Source organism: Dendrobates tinctorius, unplaced genomic scaffold (genome assembly GCF_039654945.1).
Source record: "Dendrobates tinctorius isolate UK_male_01 unplaced genomic scaffold, ASM3965494v1 ptg000332l, whole genome shotgun sequence".
In the NCBI taxonomy this organism is placed as follows: domain Eukaryota; kingdom Metazoa; phylum Chordata; class Amphibia; order Anura; family Dendrobatidae; genus Dendrobates; species Dendrobates tinctorius.
The window spans coordinates 2,676,093-2,696,933 of NW_027361998.1; the positions used below are offsets into that span (position 1 = coordinate 2,676,093).

General features: G+C 46.1%; 1 protein-coding gene across 3 annotated transcripts in view; it reads left to right on the forward strand.

The window, feature by feature from the left end:
- Positions 1 to 20,841, forward strand: part of PTK2B (protein tyrosine kinase 2 beta) — a 178,426-nt gene that overhangs the window by 26,985 nt on the left and 130,600 nt on the right. Inside the window, exon 2 of one of the 3 annotated variants that reach the window (XM_073561928.1) lies at positions 155 to 331. The exons of the other annotated variants lie outside the window; for them this stretch is intronic. The gene's annotated coding sequence lies outside the window, so the exon portion shown is untranslated. The remainder of the gene's footprint in view (positions 1 to 154; positions 332 to 20,841) is intronic. 3 annotated transcript variants of the gene reach the window in all.

Consider the following 20,841-nt stretch of genomic DNA (forward strand, 5'->3'; position numbering starts at 1 on the left):
ACTTTCCATTAGTATATAATAATAATTTTATTACCTGGTGTAAATGCCGCTGTTTTCCTGAATCTGGCGATGTTTTTCTTTTGTTTCTGCGCCTTTCCGTTCCGGAGATACAGTCAACTCTTTTCTGTATATAAATTCACTCTTTTTTTTAAAGCCAACTGGGTGTGGCCCTTAAAGAACACGCCCACGAAGGGTTTGAGGATGACGTCCGATTGGATAAAAATTCTAGATCTATATACTGGACAGAGGAGGCCATATCTCAGGAACGGAGAGTCGTAGAAACGAAAGAAAAACATCGCCGGAATCGGAAGAAGATCGGCATTTACACCAGGTAACAAAATATTTATTTATGGAAAGTGGCAGCTTCTCTTTAAGTAGTACTCTAAGATACAGTATCCTTGTGGCTCACACTCTTGGGCAGGCATGCTTGTTAAAGTGCGTCGGTCTCATGTTTCTATCGTTCTGCCCCTCATACTTTGACCTACAGATCGGGTTCTCCTGATTGGCTTCTGTGTGTCAGCAGAAGCTCAGCAGGAAACCAGAGTTCCCCTTTAAGTATTACAGGTAGACGCTAAACCTCACAACTTACATAACCGTCATCATTACGAGACCCAGCGATACTTTACACTACAGTCTCTTGTCAATGCCGGTGTCAGATTTTCGGAATCTCACCATAACTCCTGATAAATGTGTTTTCTCACCTAATTTACACATTGGAAACAAGATATTTGCATTTCAACACCAATTATCGGGATGTGGCTGAGGTTTAATATTAGAAAGCTTGTTGCTGAGCAGCCCTGGATAGGTTTACAATGGATGTAGAGTTGTGTCAAGGTGAAAAGGAGATCCTCCGTTCCGGAAGAGGAAGGCTTCTTCTTACCTTTATGTCTGACCCTATAGACTGGCTGTGGCAAATCTCTCCCTTAAAGTGGACTTGTCATTAGGTGAAAAGTGGCCAGTTTTTGTCCTGGGTTTATTCCCTCTGTTTCCCTGAGTATTCATAGAAGCATTAATCCTCCTCTTCCTCCTCCTCCTCTTCCTCGTCATCGTCCTCCTCCTCACATCAATGTTTTTGTCCTCTTATTATATTGCAGTCATCATATTATATAGCCCTATGTACTTACAATTGCTCATTTCGCCTTTCTACCCAGATAATTCTTCTCTTTTCTCTGCTCTCTGTAGAAACAGGAAGTCACTTGTCCCTGCAAAAATCATCCCCCTCTTCCACTGCTGACCCAGCTACTCCACCCCCTCCACCTGCCAGGGACTTTTGCAGTGACTGATGAGTCACGCAGGGAAAATTGACCTCCTCTCTCTACAGAGAGCCCAGAAGGATTTGACTTATCAATTTTCAATCATGCAATGTCATAGACTTAATGGAAGACAGAATAATTAGCCGGTAGAAAGGCAAAATAAGCAATTGTAATTACACAGTGCTATATAATATAATGGATGCAATATATTAAGAGGATAAAATCTTTGATGGGAGGAGGAGGAGGAATAGGAGGCGGAAGGCTTCTTTAAGATGGGCATTTTTTGATATGTCGTTCCAATTTCAATATTATTTTTATAAAGGGTAATTATGCAGAGCAGCATAAATAAACACTTTCTATAAGCAACGCTGCTCACTAATAAAAAAAAAAAAGTCCAATATATCTGGGACTGAATGGACAATTGAAGAAAAAAAAACCAGTGGGAATAATATAGGAGCGTAGACTGGACACTCTTCACCTGGGGACAGAACTTAGCTGCAGATGTGATTTCAGATCTACAGGATCCATAAAGGTTGTGACGCTTCCCCAGATATTGGGTGTTTTCTCCTCCCTCTCCCCTCTCGCAGCGAGCACTCACAGCAGGCAGTGTCAGGGGCTGATGCAGCTGCACCTCCCTCATTCTATGTGAGATATGAAATGGAATTCACTATGAGAGGGTCCATAAACCAGTGACGCTCCACGGGGGCAGCAGTGATGGAGGAGGGACAGGCGTGGACTTATGGAATCTTCTGAGGTAGAACATAAAGCTCTGGTGTAATGCAGAATGGGAAACTGTTCCTTCTCCTTCCATGTGTCAGTATGAGAGAGGACAATCCCTGGGCCCCATATATCTGTTCCGCCTACTTCTTGTAGGCTCACTGTACTGAGCTCTGTGCCTCCAGCTCCTAACTCCGAGCCCCACACGTCATCATCATCATCATCCAGAGCAGCGCTCCAGTCTCCTGCTGACACCATAGTTTTGGTTCCGGTTTCAGGTCATTTCTTATGTAACTTTATGTAGAAATGGTGTCCAACGACTGTGCAGAGCAGCGAGCGCTTCCTTCCGATGTGATGTAGCGAGCAGACAGAGAAATCCCAAAATCCGATATATTATTAAGGGAAGTGTACTGTCAACAAACTTGGCGTAAAATAAGTGTGTGCAAATCTAAGAAACTTTGTAATACATCTGCTTCTTACTACACTTATTAGACACTTCTTCATTTCCTTTCATCTCCTAAACTCACCACATCCCCTCAGCTCGTCTCTGGACTTCCAGCAGCTTTGACACAGCCATTTAAACTCTACGGAGAGGGGAGAAGGAGGAATATTGAGGAGCAGGGAGAGAAAATGAGACACAGGAAAATCATGCTGGGCTTTCTAAAAAGTCTTCTTTTGCAGCCTAGAGCTGGATTCACATCTACAATGCTCAGTACTGCTGTGTAATTTCCTCCATGCTGCTCTCGCTTCTGTCTAGGTGATGACTAAGGAATGAAGAGCAGGAATCCATCTCTCTGCATATTGTGCAGTGTATTTGAGACATTATAGCAGCAAATCTCCCTCCTATTAGCTTGGAATCAATTGCATGCTAAGAGATAGAGTCAAAAGAAGAGAAAATCTGGTGAAAATGCGGGATACAAGTGATAAGTGTCAGAAATGTTGTTATTATGCATGTTCACAAACGATGGGTGACTTAGAAAAGTTATTTGAAAGTAATCCTTTAAATATGCACTTCATAGGTGTGAACTAGTAAGCCAAAAATCAGAATAATAGACTAAAGAGGCACCCGGGGGGAAAAGAGGGAGATGCAGCTGCAGAAATTTTACCTGAGTTGCAGTGAGAGGGGAGGAAGGAGGAGGAGCTATAGTCTCAGGAGGGGCATTGGGGGGCATCTTTGTTACAATTCTATGCAACCTAGACACTACACCGTCAGCTCAATAAATCCAGGCCATCACACCCATTTATCAGCTATATTCCGCCTTTGTGACTTAATGGTCATGTTATTTTTGAGAAATAAGTGGCTATTTGATATTTATGATGCCGCTTAACCAAAGGTACAAAAAAAGAATCAGTCATTGTATGAGTATAGTGTGGGAGAAGACGTAGCGTGAGAAGACGCAGAGCGTGAGAAGGCGCAGAGCATGAGAAGATGCAGAGCAGGAGAAGACGCAGTGCATGAGAAGACGTACCGCAGGAGAAGGCGCAGAGCGTGAGAAGGCGCAGAGCGTGAGAAGACGCAGAGCAGGAGAAGACGCAGAGCAGGAGAAGACGCAGAGCAGGAGAAGACGCAGTGCATGAGAAGACTTACCACGGGAGAAGGCGCAGAGCGTGAGAAGACGCAGAGCAGGAGAAGACGCAGTGCATGAGAAGACGTACCGCGGGAGAAGACGTAGAGCGGGAGAAGGCGCAGAGCGTGAGAAGACGTAGCGCGGGAGAAGACGTAGAGTGGGAGAAGACGCAGTGCATGAGAAGGCGCAGAGCGTGAGAAGGCGCAGAGCGTGAGAAGATGTAGCGTGGGAGAAGACGTAGCGCGGGAGAAGACGTAGCGCGGGAGAAGACGTAGCGCGGGAGAAGACGTAGCGCGGGAGAAGGCGCAGCGCGGGAGAAGGCGCAGAGCGTGAGAAGACGTAGCGCGGGAGAAGATGTAGCGCGGGAGAAGACGTAGCGCGGGAGAAGACGTAGCACGGGAGAAGACGTAGAGCGGGAGAAGACGCAGAGCGGGAGAAGGAGCAGAGCGTGAGAAGGCGCAGAGCGTGAGAAGGCGCAGAGAGTGAGAAGGCGCAGTGCGGGAGAAGGCGCAGTGCGGGAGGAGGCGCAGTGCGGGAGGAGGCGCAGTGCGGGAGGAGGCGCAGTGCGGGAGGAGGCGCAGTGCGGGAGAAGGCGCAGTGCGGGAGAAGGCGCAGTGCGGGAGAAGGCGCAGAGCGGGAGAAGGTGCAGAGCATGAGAAGGTGCAGAGAGTGAGAGGGCGCAGAACGGGAGAAGGCGTAGAGTGGGAAAAGACGTGGAAGTTGGACCATGGGTGGCTTCTGAGCTTCTACTTCCGTGTAGAAAAATATTCAGAATTGAGAGTCCTCAGTGGTTGATACCTTTTAATGGCTAACTGAAAAGATGGTAACACATTGAAAGCTTTCCAGACTACTCAGGTCTCTTCTTCAGGCTAGACTAATACAACATCTGAAGAATCACATATTTATGCACAATATAACACAGAAAAAAATGCAATGGATAAGACAAGTGACGTGAAGCAGAACTATCAATATGGGAGAGGGAGAAACATAAATATTGGACCAGTACATAGATAAGGAGTCTGGATGTTTTATAGTCCTCTGATTGGGGTCTATTAATGTGTTGTGATGCCCCCACCAGGTCTTGAAAGCAAATTCCTTAATTGATGTAAAAAGACATAAATCCATGCAGCACATTCATTCCAGCACTGAGAGTGTCAAAGGTCGTCATAAATTTGTACTCCCAAACTCGTCTCTCTCTCTGAGAATTGAAGTTACCTTTCAATACCAGTAATTTCATATCCATGTTGCTGTGATCAGGGATACAAAAATGTTTTGCCACAGGTAGATCCATTCTTTTTTCTCTTATTGTGTGATGATGAGCATTCATCCTTGTTCTAAGCTTTTGCCCTGTCTCCCCCACATACAGACCCCCAGTTGGACATTTAGTACAAATAATTAAGTACACCACATTAGATGTAATGCAGCTGAAAGTACCTGCGATCTTGTAGTCCTGATGTGAGTTGGGGATCTTTATCTTGTCCGTGGTCATTATAAATGGACAGGTTTTACATTTTTTCTGGTTGCAAGGAAAGGTTCCTGCAGCTGTTGGAGAGGACAGGGAGCTTCTGACAATGATGCTTCTTAAATTTGGGGGCTGCCTAAAACACAGCAGTGGGGGGTCTGGAAAAATGGATTGTAATCGGGCATCTTTTTGTAGTGAAGGTTGTAATTTCCGTGCAGCTCCCCTTAGCACCTCCAGATTTGGGTTGTAGGTGACTACTAGAGGCACCCGGTTATTTTCTTCTTTAGCTTTGGAATGTAGCAGGTGATTCCTTGACATGCTGGTGGCCCTTGTAATTTGGTTTTCAATTGTTCTTGGATGGCAGCCCTGATTCAAAAAGGTCTTTTTGAGGCGACCAAGGTGTTTGTCTCTATCCATGGGGTTGGAACATATACGATTGTATCTGATGGCTTGGCTATAGATAATAGAGTTCTTTATGTGTTTTGGATGGAAACTGTCCCATTTAAGGTATGTTGGACGGTCGATTGGCTTCTGATACAGGGATGTCTCTATTTCATTGTTTTTTAGCTTAATGATGGTGTCCAAAAAGTTAATCTCAGTGCTGGAGTAGTTGAGTGTTAAATTGATGGTGGGATGAAATTGATTAAACTGTTCGTGGAACGTCTTTAGCTGTTGCTCAGACTCCGTCCAGATGATTAAAATATCATCAATGAAGCGGTAGTAGGCCAAGGGCCTGATGGGGCATGAGGACATTGAAAGGTAACTTCACATCTCAGAGAGAGAGACATGTTTGGGAGTATAAATTTGTGACGACCTTTGACACTCTCAGTGCTGGAATGAATGTGTCGCATGGATTTATGTCTTTTTACATCAATTAAGGAATTTGCTTTCAAGACCATGTGGGGGCATCACAACACATTAGGAGACCCCAATCAGAGGACTATAAAACATCCGGACTCCTTATCTATGTACTGGTCCAATATTTATGTTTCTCCCTCTCCCATATTGATAGTTCTGCTTCACGTCACTTGTCTTATCCATTGCATTTTTTCTGTGTTGTATTGTGTATAAATACGTGACTCTTCAGATTTTGTATTAGTCTAGCCTGAAGAAGAGACCTGAGTAGTCTCGAAATCTTGCAATGTGTTACCATCTTTTCAGTTAGCCATAAAAAGGTATCAACCACTGAGGACTCTCAATTCTGAATATTTTTCTATCTACTGGCTAACACGGTACAAAGATATACATCTTTCCTGTACTTCCGTGTAGACACTTTGTGACCCTGGCTGGATGTTACATCAGCGGCGTCTGTGCACCCGTGTGTATCACTTCACTTCCCATTAATGTGCAATAATCGGGACATCAGTTGCAGATCTGATTTTTGCAATAGTCCTGTATCTGCTCCATAATTTCCAGGCAATGAGAGAGAACTTATTAATAACAGAACATAATAGTTTTAATCAGAAGTGAAGCGATCGAGGCTGGCAAGGAGTGATCACACCGGGGTATCTGTGCCTAAGGGGAAGACAGCGGTATTATTAATGCTGCATACCAGGTGCTATATTGTGCGTTGCAGCTTAGTAGTTGGAAAGTTACACCTTTGCTCACAGTCAAAGCAACTGTATCATACCCCCAGACATCAACCCCCCCCCCAAAAAAAAACTGCACGAGTGGTAAGCACCCCTTAAAGAGATAAGGATGTAGCACTGCTATAGTCAGTCTTATGTAAAAGGGGAGGTCAACCTTCGGGCTTTCTGTGCCAAACCAGTATTACATCATGGTCGTCATAAGGTATGAGCGAACGTGATGGGATAAGGTGTTATCCGAGCATGCTCAGGTGCTAACCGAGTGTCTTTGGAGTGCTTGAAAAATATGTTCAAGTCCCCACGGCTGCATGTCTCGCAGCTGTTCGACATGTAGGGATTGTCTAACAAACAGGCAATCCCTGTCTGTGTGTTTCTCCCAGTAATATAGGATGGATGTGAGGTCTGTGTGTCTCTCCCAGTAATATAGGCTGGATGGGAGGTCTGTGTGTCTCTCCCAGTAATATAGGCTGGATGTGAGGTCTGTGTGTCTCTCCCAGTAATATAGGCTGGATGTGAGGTCTGTGTGTCTCTCCAGTAATATAGACTGGATGTGAGGTCTGTGTGTCTCTCCCAGTAATATAGGCTGGATGTGAGGTCTGTGTGTCTCTCCAGTAATATAGGCTGGATGTGAGGTTTGTGTGTCTCTCCAGAAATAAAGACTGGAAGTGAGGTCTGTGTGTCTCTCCAGTAATATAGGCTGGATGTGAGGTCTGTGTGTCTCTCCCAGTAATATAGGATGGATGTGAGGTCTGTGTGTCTCTCCAGAAATAAAGGCTGGATGTGAGGTCTGTGTGTCTCTCCAGTAATATAGGCTGGATGTGAGGTCTGTTTGTCTCTCCAGTAATATAGGCTGGATGTGAGGTCTGTGTGTCTCTCCCAGTAATATAGGCTGGATGTGAGGTATGTGTGTCTCTCCCAGTAATATAGACTGGATGTGAGGTATGTGTGTCTCTCCAGAAATAAATGCTGGATGTGAGGTCTGTGTGTCTCTCCAGTAATATAGGCTGGATGTGAGGTCTGTGTGTCTCTCCCAGTAATATAGGCTGGATGTGAGGTATGCGTGTCTCTCCAGAAATAAAGGCTGGATGTGAGGTCTGTGTGTCTCTCCAGTAATATAGGCTGGATGTGAGGTCTGTGTGTCTCTCCCAGTTATATAGGCTGGATGTGAGGTCTGTGTGTCTCTCCAGAAATAAAGGCGGGATGTGAGGTCTGTGTGGCTCTCCAGTAATATAGGCTGGATGTGGGGTATGTGTGTCTCTCCAGAAATAAAGGCTGGATGTGAGGTCTGTGTGTCTCTCCAGAAATAAAGGCTGGATGTGAGGTCTGTGTGTCTCTCCAGTAATATAGGATGGATGTGAGGTTTGTGTGTCTCTCCAGAAATAAAGGCTGGATGTGAGGTCTGTGTGTCTCTCCAGTAATATAGGCTGGATGTGAGGTCTGTGTGTCTCTCCAGTAATACAGGCTGGATGTGAGGTCTGTGTGTCTCTCCAGAAATAAAGGCTGGATGTGAGGTCTGTGTGTCTCTCCAGTAATATAGGCTGGATGTGAGGTATGTGTGTCTCTCCAGAAATAAAGGCTGGATGTGAGGTCTGTGTGTCTCTCCCAGTAATATAGGCTGGATGTGAGGTCTGTGTGTCTCTCCAGTAATGCAGGCTGGATGTGAGGTCTGTGTGTCTCTCCCAGTAATATAGGCTGGATGTGAGGTATGTGTGTCTCTCCAGTAATATAGGCTGGATGTGAGGTATGTGTGTCTCTCCAGAAATAAAGGCTGGATGTGAGGTCTGTGTGTCTCTCCAGTAATATAGGCTGGATGTGAGGTCTGTGTGTCTCTCCAGAAATAAAGGCTGGATGAGAGGTCTGTGTGTCTCTCCAGTAATATAGGCTGGATGTGAGGTGTGTGTGTCTCTCCAGTAATATAGGCTGGATGTGAGGTCTGTGAGTCTCTCCCAGTAATATAGGATGGATGTGAGGTCTGTGTGTCTTTCCCAGTAATATAGGCTGGATGTGAGGTCTGTGTGTCTCTTCAGTAATATAGGCTGGATGTGAGGTCTGTGTGTCTCTCCCAGTAATATAGACTGGATGTGAGGTATGTGTGTCTCTCCAGAAATAAAGGCTGGATGTGAGGTCTGTGTGTCTCTCCAGTAATATAGGCTGGATGTGAGGTCTGTGTGTCTCTCCAGTAATATAGGCTGGATGTGAGGTCTGTGTGTCTCTCCCAGTAATATAGGCTGGATGTGAGGTATGAGTGTCTCTCCAGTAATATAGGCTGGATGTGAGGTCTGTGTGTCTCTCCAGTAATATAGGCTGGATGTGAGGTCTGTGTGTCTCTCCAGTAATATAGGCTGGATGTGAGGTCTGTGAGTCTCTCCAGTAATATAGACTGGATGTGAGGTATGTGTGTCTCTCCAGAAATAAAGGCTGGATGTGAGGTCTGTGTGTCTCTCCAGTAATGTAGGCTGGATGTGAGGTCTGTGTGTCTCTCCCAGTAATATAGGCTGGATGTGAGGTATGTGTGTCTCTCCAGAAATAAAGGCTGGATGTGAGGTCTGTGTGTCTCTCCAGTAATATAGGCTGATGGTGAGGTCTGTGTGTCTCTCCAGTAATATAGGCTGGATGTGAGGTATGTGTGTCTCTCCAGAAATAAAGGCTGGATGTGAGGTCTGTGTGTCTCTCCCAGTAATATAGGATGGATGTGCGGTCTGGGTGTCTATCCAGAAATAAAGGCTGGATGTGAGGTCTGTGTGTCTCTCCAGAAATAAAGGCTGGATGAGAGGTCTGTGTGTCTCTCCAGTAATATAGGCTGGATGTGAGGTCTGTGTGTCTCTCCAGTAATATAGGCTGGATGTGAGGTCTGTGAGTCTCTCCCAGTAATATAGGATGGATGTGAGGTCTGTGTGTCTTTCCCAGTAATATAGGCTGGATGTGAGGTCTGTGTGTCTCTTCAGTAATATAGGCTGGATGTGAGGTCTGTGTGTCTCTCCCAGTAATATAGGCTGGATGTGAGGTCTGTGTGTCTCTCCCAGTAATATAGGATGGATGTGAGGTCTGTGTGTCTCTCCAGAAATAAAGGCTGGATGTGAGGTCTGTGCGTCTCTCCAGTAATATAGGCTGAATGTGAGGTCTGTGTGTCTCTCCAGTAATATAGGCTGAATGTGAGATCTGTGTGTCTCTCCAGTAATATAGGCTGGATGTGAGGTCTGTGTGTCTCTCCAGTAATATAGGCTGGATGTGAGGTCTGTGTGTCTCTCCCAGTAATATAGGCTGGATGTGAGGTATGTGTGTCTCTCCAGTAATATAGGCTGGATGAGAGGTCTGTGTGTCTCTCCAGTAATATAGGCTGGATGTGAGGTCTGTGTGTCTCTCCAGTAATATAGGTTGGATGTGAGGTCTGTGAGTCTCTCCAGTAATATAGGCTGGATGTGAGGTCTGTGTGTCTCTCCCAGTAATATAGGCTGGATGTGAGGTATGTGTGTCTCTCCCAGTAATATAGACTGGATGTGAGGTATGTGTGTCTCTCCCAGTAATATAGACTGGATGTGAGGTATGTGTGTCTCTCCAGAAATAAAGGCTGGATGTGAGGTCTGTGTGTCTCTCCAGTAATATAGGCTGGATGTGAGGTCTGTGTGTCTCTCCAGTAATATAGGCTGGATGTGAGGTCTGTGTGTCTCTCCAGTAATATAGGCTGGATGTGAGGTCTGTGAGTCTCTCCCAGTAATATAGGATGGATGTGAGGTCTGTGTGTCTTTCCCAGTAATAGGCTGGATGTGAGGTCTGTGTGTCTCTTCAGTAATATAGGCTGGATGTGAGCTCTGTGTGTCTCTCCCAGTAATATAGACTGGATGTGAGGTATGTGTGTCTCTCCAGAAATAAAGGCTGGATGTGAGGTCTGTGTGTCTCTCCAGTAATATAGGCTGGATGTGAGGTCTGTGTGTCTCTCCAGTAATATAGGCTGGATGTGAGGTCTGTGTGTCTCTCCCAGTAATATAGGCTGGATGTGAGGTATGTGTGTCTCTCCAGTAATATAGGCTGGATGTGAGGTCTGTGTGTCTCTCCAGTAATATAGGCTGGATGTGAGGTCTGTGTGTCTCTCCAGTAATATAGGCTGGATGTGAGGTCTGTGAGTCTCTCCAGTAATATAGGCTGGATGTGAGGTCTGTGTGTCTCTCCCAGTAATATAGGCTGGATGTGAGGTCTGTGTGTCTCTCCCAGTAATATAGACTGGATGTGAGGTATGTGTGTCTCTCCAGAAATAAAGGCTGGATGTGAGGTCTGTGTGTCTCTCCAGTAATGTAGGCTGGATGTAAGGTCTGTTTGTCTCTCCCAGTAATATAGGCTGGATGTGAGGTATGTGTGTCTCTCCAGAAATAAAGGCTGGATGTGAGGTCTGTGTGTCTCTCCAGTAATATAGGCTGGATGTGAGGTCTGTGAGTCTCTCCCAGTAATATAGGATGGATGTGAGGTCTGTGTGTCTTTCCCAGTAATATAGGCTGGATGTGAGGTCTGAGTGTCTCTTCAGTAATATAGGCTGGATGTGAGGTCTGTGTGTCTCTCCCAGTAATATAGACTGGATGTGAGGTATGTGTGTCTCTCCAGAAATAAAGGTTGGATGTGAGGTCTGTGTGTCTCTCCAGTAATATAGGCTGGATGTGAGGTCTGTGTGTCTCTCCCAGTAATATAGGATGGATGTGAGGTCTGTGAGTCTCTCCCAGTAATATAGGCTGAATGTGAGGTCCGTGTGTCTTTCCCAGTAATATAGGCTGGATGTGATGTCTGTGTTTCTCCCAGTAATATAGGCTGGATGTGAGGTCTGTGTGTCTCTCCCGGTAATATAGGCTGGATGTGAGGTCTGTGTGTCTCTCCCAGTAATATAGGATGGATGTGAGGTCTGTGTGTCTCTCCAGTAATATGGGCTGGATGTGAGGTCTGTGTGTCTCTCCAGTAATATAGGCTGGATGTGAGGTCTGTGTGTCTCTCCAGTAATATAGGCTGGATGTGAGGTATGTGTGTCTCTCCCAGTAATGTAGGCTGGATGTGAAGTATGTGTGTCTCTCCAGAAATAAAGGCTGGATGTGAGGTCTGTGTGTCTCTCCAGTAATATAGGCTGGATGTGAGGTCTGTGTGTCTCTCCAGTAATATAGGCTGGATGTGAGGTCTGTGTGTCTCTCCAGTAATATAGGCTGGATGTGAGGTCTGTGTGTCTCTCCCAGTAATATAGGCTGGATGTGAAGTATGTGTGTCTCACCCAGTAATATGGGATGGATGTGAGGTCTGGGTGTCTATCCAGAAATAAAGGCTGGATGTGAGGTCTGTGTGTCTCTCCCAGTAATATAGGATGGATGTGAGGTCTGGGTGTCTATCCAGAAATAAAGGCTGGATGTGAGGTCTGTGTGTCTCTCCAGTAATATAGGCTGGATGTGAGGTATGTGTGTCTCTCCAGAAATAAAGGCGGGATGTGAGGTCTGTGTGTCTCTCCCAGTAATATAGGCTGGATGTGAGGTCTGTGTGTCTCTCCAGTAATATAGGCTGGATGTGAGGTATGTGTGTCTCTCCAGAAATAAAGGCTGGATGTGAGGTCTGTGTGTCTCTCCAGAAATAAAGGCTGGATGTGAGGTCTGTGTGTCTCTCCAGTAATATAGGATGGATGTGAGGTTTGTGTGTCTCTCCAGAAATAAAGGCTGGATGTGAGGTCTGTGTGTCTCTCCAGTAATATAGGCTGGATGTGAGGTCTGTGTGTCTCTCCAGTAATACAGGCTGGATGTGAGGTCTGTGTGTCTCTCCAGAAATAAAGGCTGGATGTGAGGTCTGTGTGTCTCTCCAGTAATATAGGCTGGATGTGAGGTATGTGTGTCTCTCCAGAAATAAAGGCTGGATGTGAGGTCTGTGTGTCTCTCCCAGTAATATAGGCTGGATGTGAGGTCTGTGTGTCTCTCCAGTAATGCAGGCTGGATGTGAGGTCTGTGTGTCTCTCCCAGTAATATAGGCTGGATGTGAGGTATGTGTGTCTCTCCAGAAATAAAGGCTGGATGTGAGGTCTGTGTGTCTCTCCAGTAATATAGGCTGGATGTGAGGTCTGTGTGTCTCTCCAGAAATAAAGGCTGGATGTGAGGTCTGTGTGTCTCTCCAGTAATATAGGCTGGATGTGAGGTATGTGTGTCTCTCCAGAAATAAAGGCTGGATGTGAGGTCTGTGTTTCTCTCCCAGTAATATAGGATGGATGTGAGGTCTGGGTGTCTATCCAGAAATAAAGGCTGGATGTGAGGTCTGTGTGTCTCTCCAGAAATAAAGGCTGGATGAGAGGTCTGTGTGTCTCTCCAGTAATATAGGCTGGATGTGAGGTCTGTGTGTCTCTCCAGTAATATAGGCTGGATGTGAGGTCTGTGAGTCTCTCCCAGTAATATAGGATGGATGTGAGGTCTATGTGTCTTTCCCAGTAATATAGGCTGGATGTGAGGTCTGTGTGTCTCTTCAGTAATATAGGCTGGATGTGAGGTCTGTGTGTCTCTCCCAGTAATATAGACTGGATGTGAGGTATGTGTGTCTCTCCAGAAATAAAGGCTGGATGTGAGGTCTGTGTGTCTCTCCAGTAATATAGGCTGGATGTGAGGTCTGTGTGTCTCTCCAGTAATATAGGCTGGATGTGAAGTATGTGTGTCTCACCCAGTAATATGGGATGGATGTGAGGTCTGGGTGTCTATCCAGAAATAAAGGCTGGATGTGAGGTCTGTGTGTCTCTCCCAGTAATATAGGATGGATGTGAGGTCTGGGTGTCTATCCAGAAATAAAGGCTGGATGTGAGGTCTGTGTGTCTCTCCAGTAATATAGGCTGGATGTGAGGTATGTGTGTCTCTCCAGAAATAAAGGCGGGATGTGAGGTCTGTGTGTCTCTCCCAGTAATATAGGCTGGATGTGAGGTCTGTGTGTCTCTCCAGTAATATAGGCTGGATGTGAGGTATGTGTGTCTCTCCAGAAATAAAGGCTGGATGTGAGGTCTGTGTGTCTCTCCAGAAATAAAGGCTGGATGTGAGGTCTGTGTGTCTCTCCAGTAATATAGGATGGATGTGAGGTTTGTGTGTCTCTCCAGAAATAAAGGCTGGATGTGAGGTCTGTGTGTCTCTCCAGTAATATAGGCTGGATGTGAGGTCTGTGTGTCTCTCCAGTAATACAGGCTGGATGTGAGGTCTGTGTGTCTCTCCAGAAATAAAGGCTGGATGTGAGGTCTGTGTGTCTCTCCAGTAATATAGGCTGGATGTGAGGTATGTGTGTCTCTCCAGAAATAAAGGCTGGATGTGAGGTCTGTGTGTCTCTCCCAGTAATATAGGCTGGATGTGAGGTCTGTGTGTCTCTCCAGTAATGCAGGCTGGATGTGAGGTCTGTGTGTCTCTCCCAGTAATATAGGCTGGATGTGAGGTATGTGTGTCTCTCCAGAAATAAAGGCTGGATGTGAGGTCTGTGTGTCTCTCCAGTAATATAGGCTGGATGTGAGGTCTGTGTGTCTCTCCAGAAATAAAGGCTGGATGTGAGGTCTGTGTGTCTCTCCAGTAATATAGGCTGGATGTGAGGTATGTGTGTCTCTCCAGAAATAAAGGCTGGATGTGAGGTCTGTGTTTCTCTCCCAGTAATATAGGATGGATGTGAGGTCTGGGTGTCTATCCAGAAATAAAGGCTGGATGTGAGGTCTGTGTGTCTCTCCAGAAATAAAGGCTGGATGAGAGGTCTGTGTGTCTCTCCAGTAATATAGGCTGGATGTGAGGTCTGTGTGTCTCTCCAGTAATATAGGCTGGATGTGAGGTCTGTGAGTCTCTCCCAGTAATATAGGATGGATGTGAGGTCTATGTGTCTTTCCCAGTAATATAGGCTGGATGTGAGGTCTGTGTGTCTCTTCAGTAATATAGGCTGGATGTGAGGTCTGTGTGTCTCTCCCAGTAATATAGACTGGATGTGAGGTATGTGTGTCTCTCCAGAAATAAAGGCTGGATGTGAGGTCTGTGTGTCTCTCCAGTAATATAGGCTGGATGTGAGGTCTGTGTGTCTCTCCAGTAATATAGGCTGGATGTGAGGTCTGTGTGTCTCTCCCAGTAATATAGGCTGGATGTGAGGTATGTGTGTCTCTCCAGTAATATAGGCTGGATGTGAGGTCTGTGTGTCTCTCCAGTAATATAGGCTGGATGTGAGGTCTGTGTGTCTCTCCAGTAATATAGGCTGGATGTGAGGTCTGTGAGTCTCTCCAGTAATATAGGCTGGATGTGAGGTCTGTGTGTCTCTCCCAGTAATATAGGCTGGATGTGAGGTCTGTGTGTCTCTCCCAGTAATATAGGCTGGATGTGAGGTATGTGTGTCTCTCCAAGTAATATAGACTGGATGTGAGGTATGTGTGTCTCTCCAGAAATAAAGGTTGGATGTGAGGTCTGTGTGTCTCTCCAGTAATGTAGGCTGGATGTGAGGTCTGTGTGTCTCTCCCAGTAATATAGGCTGGATGTGAGGTATGTGTGTCTCTCCAGAAATAAAGGCTGGATGTGAGGTCTGTGTGTCTCTCCAGTAATATAGGCTGGATGTGAGGTCTGTGTGTCTCTCCAGTAATATAGGCTGGATGTGAGGTATGTGTGTCTCTCCAGAAATAAAGGCTGGATGTGAGGTCTGTGTGTCTCTCCCAGTAATATAGGATGGATGTGCGGTCTGGGTGTCTATCCAGAAATAAAGGCTGGATGTGAGGTCTGTGTGTCTCTCCAGAAATAAAGGCTGGATGAGAGGTCTGTGTGTCTCTCCAGTAATATAGGCGGGATGTGAGGTCTGTGTGTCTCTCCAGTAATATAGGCTGGATGTGAGGTCTGTGTGTCTCTCCAGTAATATAGGCTGGATGTGAGGTCTGTGAGTCTCTCCCAGTAATATAGGATGGATGTGAGGTCTGTGTGTCTTTCCCAGTAATATAGGCTGGATGTGAGGTCTGTGTGTCTCTTCAGTAATATAGGCTGGATGTGAGGTCTGTGTGTCTCTCCCAGTAATATAGGCTGGATGTGAGGTCTGTGTGTCTCTCCCAGTAATATAGGATGGATGTGAGGTCTGTGTGTCTCTCCAGAAATAAAGGCTGGATGTGAGGTCTGTGCGTCTCTCCAGTAATATAGGCTGAATGTGAGATCTGTGTGTCTCTCCAGTAATATAGGCTGAATGTGAGATCTGTGTGTCTCTCCAGTAATATAGGCTGGATGTGAGGTCTGTGTGTCTCTCCAGTAATATAGGCTGGATGTGAGGTCTGTGTGTCTCTCCCAGTAATATAGGCTGGATGTGAGGTATGTGTGTCTCTCCAGTAATATAGGCTGGATGAGAGGTCTGTGTGTCTCTCCAGTAATATAGGCTGGATGTGAGGTCTGTGTGTCTCTCCAGTAATATAGGTTGGATGTGAGGTCTGTGAGTCTCTCCAGTAATATAGGCTGGATGTGAGGTCTGTGTGTCTCTCCCAGTAATATAGGCTGGATGTGAGGTATGTGTGTCTCTCCCAGTAATATAGACTGGATGTGAGGTATGTGTGTCTCTCCAGAAATCAAGGCTGGATGTGAGGTCTGTGTGTCTCTCCAGTAATATAGGCTGGATGTGAGGTCTGTGTGTCTCTCCAGTAATATAGGCTGGATGTGAGGTCTGTGTGTCTCTCCAGTATTATATTCTGGATGTGAGGTCTGTGAGTCTCTCCCAGTAATATAGGATGGATGTGAGGTCTGTGTGTCTTTCCCAGTAATAGGCTGGATGTGAGGTCTGTGTGTCTCTTCAGTAATATAGGCTGGATGTGAGGTCTGTGTGTCTCTCCCAGTAATATAGACTGGATGTGAGGTATGTGTGTCTCTCCAGAAATAAAGGCTGGATGTGAGGTCTGTGTGTCTCTCCAGTAATATAGGCTGGATGTGAGGTCTGTGTGTCTCTCCAGTAATATAGGCTGGATGTGAGGTCTGTGTGTCTCTCCCAGTAATATAGGCTGGATGTGAGGTATGTGTGTCTCTCCAGTAATATAGGCTGGATGTGAGGTCTGTGTGTCTCTCCAGTAATATAGGCTGGATGTGAGGTCTGTGTGTCTCTCCAGTAATATAGGCTGGATGTGAGGTCTGTGAGTCTCTCCAGTAATATAGGCTGGATGTGAGGTCTGTGTGTCTCTCCCAGTAATATAGGCTGGATGTGAGGTATGTGTGTCTCTCCAGAAATAAAGGCTGGATGTGAGGTCTGTGTGTCTCTCCAGTAATATAGGCTGGATGTGAGGTCTGTGAGTCTCTCCCAGTAATATAGGATGGATGTGAGGTCTGTGTGTCTTTCCCAGTAATATAGGCTGGATGTGAGGTCTGTGTGTCTCTTCAGTAATATAGGCTGGATGTGAGGTCTGTGTGTCTCTCCCAGTAATATAGACTGGATGTGAGGTATGTGTGTCTCTCCAGAAATAAAGGTTGGATGTGAGGTCTGTGTGTCTCTCCAGTAATATAGGCTGGATGTGAGGTCTGTGTGTCTCTCTAGTAATATAGGCTGGATGTGAGGTCTGTGTGTCTCTCCCAGTAATATAGGCTGGATGTGAGGTCTGTGTGTCTCTCCCAGTAATATAGACTGGATGTGAGGTATGTGTGTCTCTCCAGAAATAAAGGCTGGATGTGAGGTCTGTGTGTCTCTCCAGTAATATAGGCTGGATGTGAGGTCTGTGTGTCTCTCCAGTAATATAGGCTGGATGTGAGGTCTGTGTGTCTCTCCAGTAATATAGGCTGGATGTGAGGTCTGTGAGTCTCTCCCAGTAATATAGGATGGATGTGAGGTCTGTGTGTCTTTCCCAGTAATAGGCTGGATGTGAGGTCTGTGTGTCTCTTCAGTAATATAGGCTGGATGTGAGGTCTGTGTGTCTCTCCCAGTAATATAGACTGGATGTGAGGTATGTGTGTCTCTCCAGAAATAAAGGCTGGATGTGAGGTCTGTGTGTCTCTCCAGTAATATAGGCTGGATGTGAGGTCTGTGTGTCTCTCCAGTAATATAGGCTGGATGTGAGGTCTGTGTGTCTCTCCCAGTAATATAGGCTGGATGTGAGGTATGTGTGTCTCTCCAGTAATTTAGGCTGGATGTGAGGTCTGTGTGTCTCTCCAGTAATATAGGCTGGATGTGAGGTCTGTGTGTCTCTCCAGTAATATAGGCTGGATGTGAGGTCTGTGAGTCTCTCCAGTAATATAGGCTGGATGTGAGGTCTGTGTGTCTCTCCCAGTAATATAGGCTGGATGTGAGGTCTGTGTGTCTCTCCCAGTAATATAGACTGGATGTGAGGTATGTGTGTCTCTCCAGAAATAAAGGCTGGATGTGAGGTCTGTGTGTCTCTCCAGTAATGTAGGCTGGATGTGAGGTCTGTGTGTCTCTCCCAGTAATATAGGCTGGATGTGAGGTATGTGTGTCTCTCCAGAAATAAAGGCTGGATGTGAGGTCTGTGTGTCTCTCCAGTAATATAGGCTGGATGTGAGGTCTGTGAGTCTCTCCCAGTAATATAGGATGGATGTGAGGTCTGTGTGTCTTTCCCAGTAATATAGGCTGGATGTGAGGTCTGTGTGTCTCTTCAGTAATATAGGCTGGATGTGAGGTCTGTGTGTCTCTCCCAGTAATATAGACTGGATGTGAGGTATGTGTGTCTCTCCAGAAATAAAGGTTGGATGTGAGGTCTGTGTGTCTCTCCAGTAATATAGGCTGGATGTGAGGTCTGTGTGTCTCTCCAGTAATATAGGCTGGATGTGAGGTCTGTGTGTCTCTCCCAGTAATATAGGCTGGATGTGAGGTCTGTGTGTCTCTCCCAGTAATATAGGCTGGATGTGAGGTCTGTGTGTCTCTCCAGTAATATAGGCTGGATGTGAGGTCTGTGTGTCTCTCCAGTAATATAAGCTGGATGTGAGGTCTGTGTGTCTCTCCCAGTAATATAGGCTGAATGTGAAGTCTGTGTGTCTCTCCCAGTAATATAGGATGGATGTGAGGTCTGTGAGTCTCTCCCAGTAATATAGGCTGAATGTGAGGTCCGTGTGTCTTTCCCAGTAATATAGGCTGGATGTGATGTCTGTGTTTCTCCCAGTAATATAGGATGGATGTGAGGTCTGTGTGTCTCTCCCAGTAATATAGGCTGGATGTGAGGTCTGTGTGTCTCTCCCAGTAATATAGGATGGATGGGAGGTCTGTGTGTCTCTCCAGTAATATAGGCTGGATGTGAGGTCTGTGTGTCTCTCCAGTAATATAGGCTGGATGTGAGGTCTGTGTGTCTCTCCAGTAATATAGGCTGGATGTGAGGTCTGTGTGTCTCTCCCAGTAATATAGGCTGGATGTGAAGTATGTGTGTCTCTCCAGAAATAAAGGCTGGATGTGAGGTCTGTGTGTCTCTCCAGTAATATAGGCTGGATGTGAGGTCTGTGTGTCTCTCCAGTAATATAGGCTGGATGTGAGGTCTGTGTGTCTCTCCAGTAATATAGGCTGGATGTGAGGTCTGTGTGTCTCTCCCAGTAATATAGGCTGGATGTGAAGTATGTGTGTCTCACCCAGTAATATAGGATGGATGTGAGGTCTGGGTGTCTATCCAGAAATAAAGGCTGGATGTGAGGTCTGTGTGTCTCTCCCAGTAATATAGGATGGATGTGAGGTCTGGGTGTCTATCCAGAAATAAAGGCTGGATGTGAGGTCTGTGTGTCTCTCCAGTAATATAGGCTGGATGTGAGGTATGTGTGTCTCTCCAGAAATAAAGGCGGGATGTGAGGTCTGTGTGTCTCTCCCAGTAATATAGGATGGATGTGAGGTCTGGTTGTCTATCCAGAAATAAAGGCTGGATGTGAGGTCTGTGTGTCTCTCCAGTAATATAGGCTGGATGTGAGGTCTGTGTGTCTCTCCCAGTAATATAGGTTGGATGTGAGGTCTTTGTGTCTCTCCCAGTAATATAGGCTGGATGTGAGGTCTGTGTGTCTCTCCAGTAATATAGGCTGGATGTGGGGTCTGTGTGTCTCTCCAGTAATATAGGCTGGATGTGAGATCTGTGTGTCTCTCCCAGTAATATATGCTGGATGTGAGGTCTGTGTGTCTCTCCCAGTAATATAGGATGGATGTGAGGTCTGTGTGTCTCTCCAGAAATCAAGGCTGGATGTGAGGTCTGTGTGTCTCTCCAGTAATATAGGCTGGATGTGAGGTCTGTGTGTCTCTCCAGTAATATAGGCTGGATGTGAGGTCTGTGTGTCTCTCCAGTAATATAGGCTGGATGTGAGGTCTGTGAGTCTCTCCCAGTAATATAGGATGGATGTGAGGTCTGTGTGTCTTTCCCAGTAATAGGCTGGATGTGAGGTCTGTGTGTCTCTTCAGTAATATAGGCTGGATGTGAGGTCTGTGTGTCTCTCCCAGTAATATAGACTGGATGTGAGGTATGTGTGTCTCTCCAGAAATAAAGGCTGGATGTGAGGTCTGTGTGTCTCTCCAGTAATATAGGCTGGATGTGAGGTCTGTGTGTCTCTCCAGTAATATAGGCTGGATGTGAGGTCTGTGTGTCTCTCCCAGTAATATAGGCTGGATGTGAGGTATGTGTGTCTCTCCAGTAATATAGGCTGGATGTGAGGTCTGTGTGTCTCTCCAGTAATATAGGCTGGATGTGAGGTCTGTGTGTCTCTCCAGTAATATAGGCTGGATGTGAGGTCTGTGAGTCTCTCCAGTAATATAGGCTGGAAGTGAGGTCTGTGTGTCTCTCCCAGTAATATAGGCTGGATGTGAGGTCTGTGTGTCTCTCCCAGTAATATAGACTGGATGTGAGGTATGTGTGTCTCTCCAGAAATAAAGGCTGGATGTGAGGTCTGTGTGTCTCTCCAGTAATGTAGGCTGGATGTGAGGTCTGTGTGTCTCTCCCAGTAATATAGGCTGGATGTGAGGTATGTGTGTCTCTCCAGAAATAAAGGCTGGATGTGAGGTCTGTGTGTCTCTCCAGTAATATAGGCTGGATGTGAGGTCTGTGAGTCTCTCCCAGTAATATAGGATGGATGTGAGGTCTGTGTGTCTTTCCCAGTAATATAGGCTGGATGTGAGGTCTGTGTGTCTCTTCAGTAATATAGGCTGGATGTGAGGTCTGTGTGTCTCTCCCAGTAATATAGACTGGATGTGAGGTATGTGTGTCTCTCCAGAAATAAAGGTTGGATGTGAGGTCTGTGTGTCTCTCCAGTAATATAGGCTGGATGTGAGGTATGTGTGTCTCTCTAGTAATATAGGCTGGATGTGAGGTCTGTGTGTCTCTCCCAGTAATATAG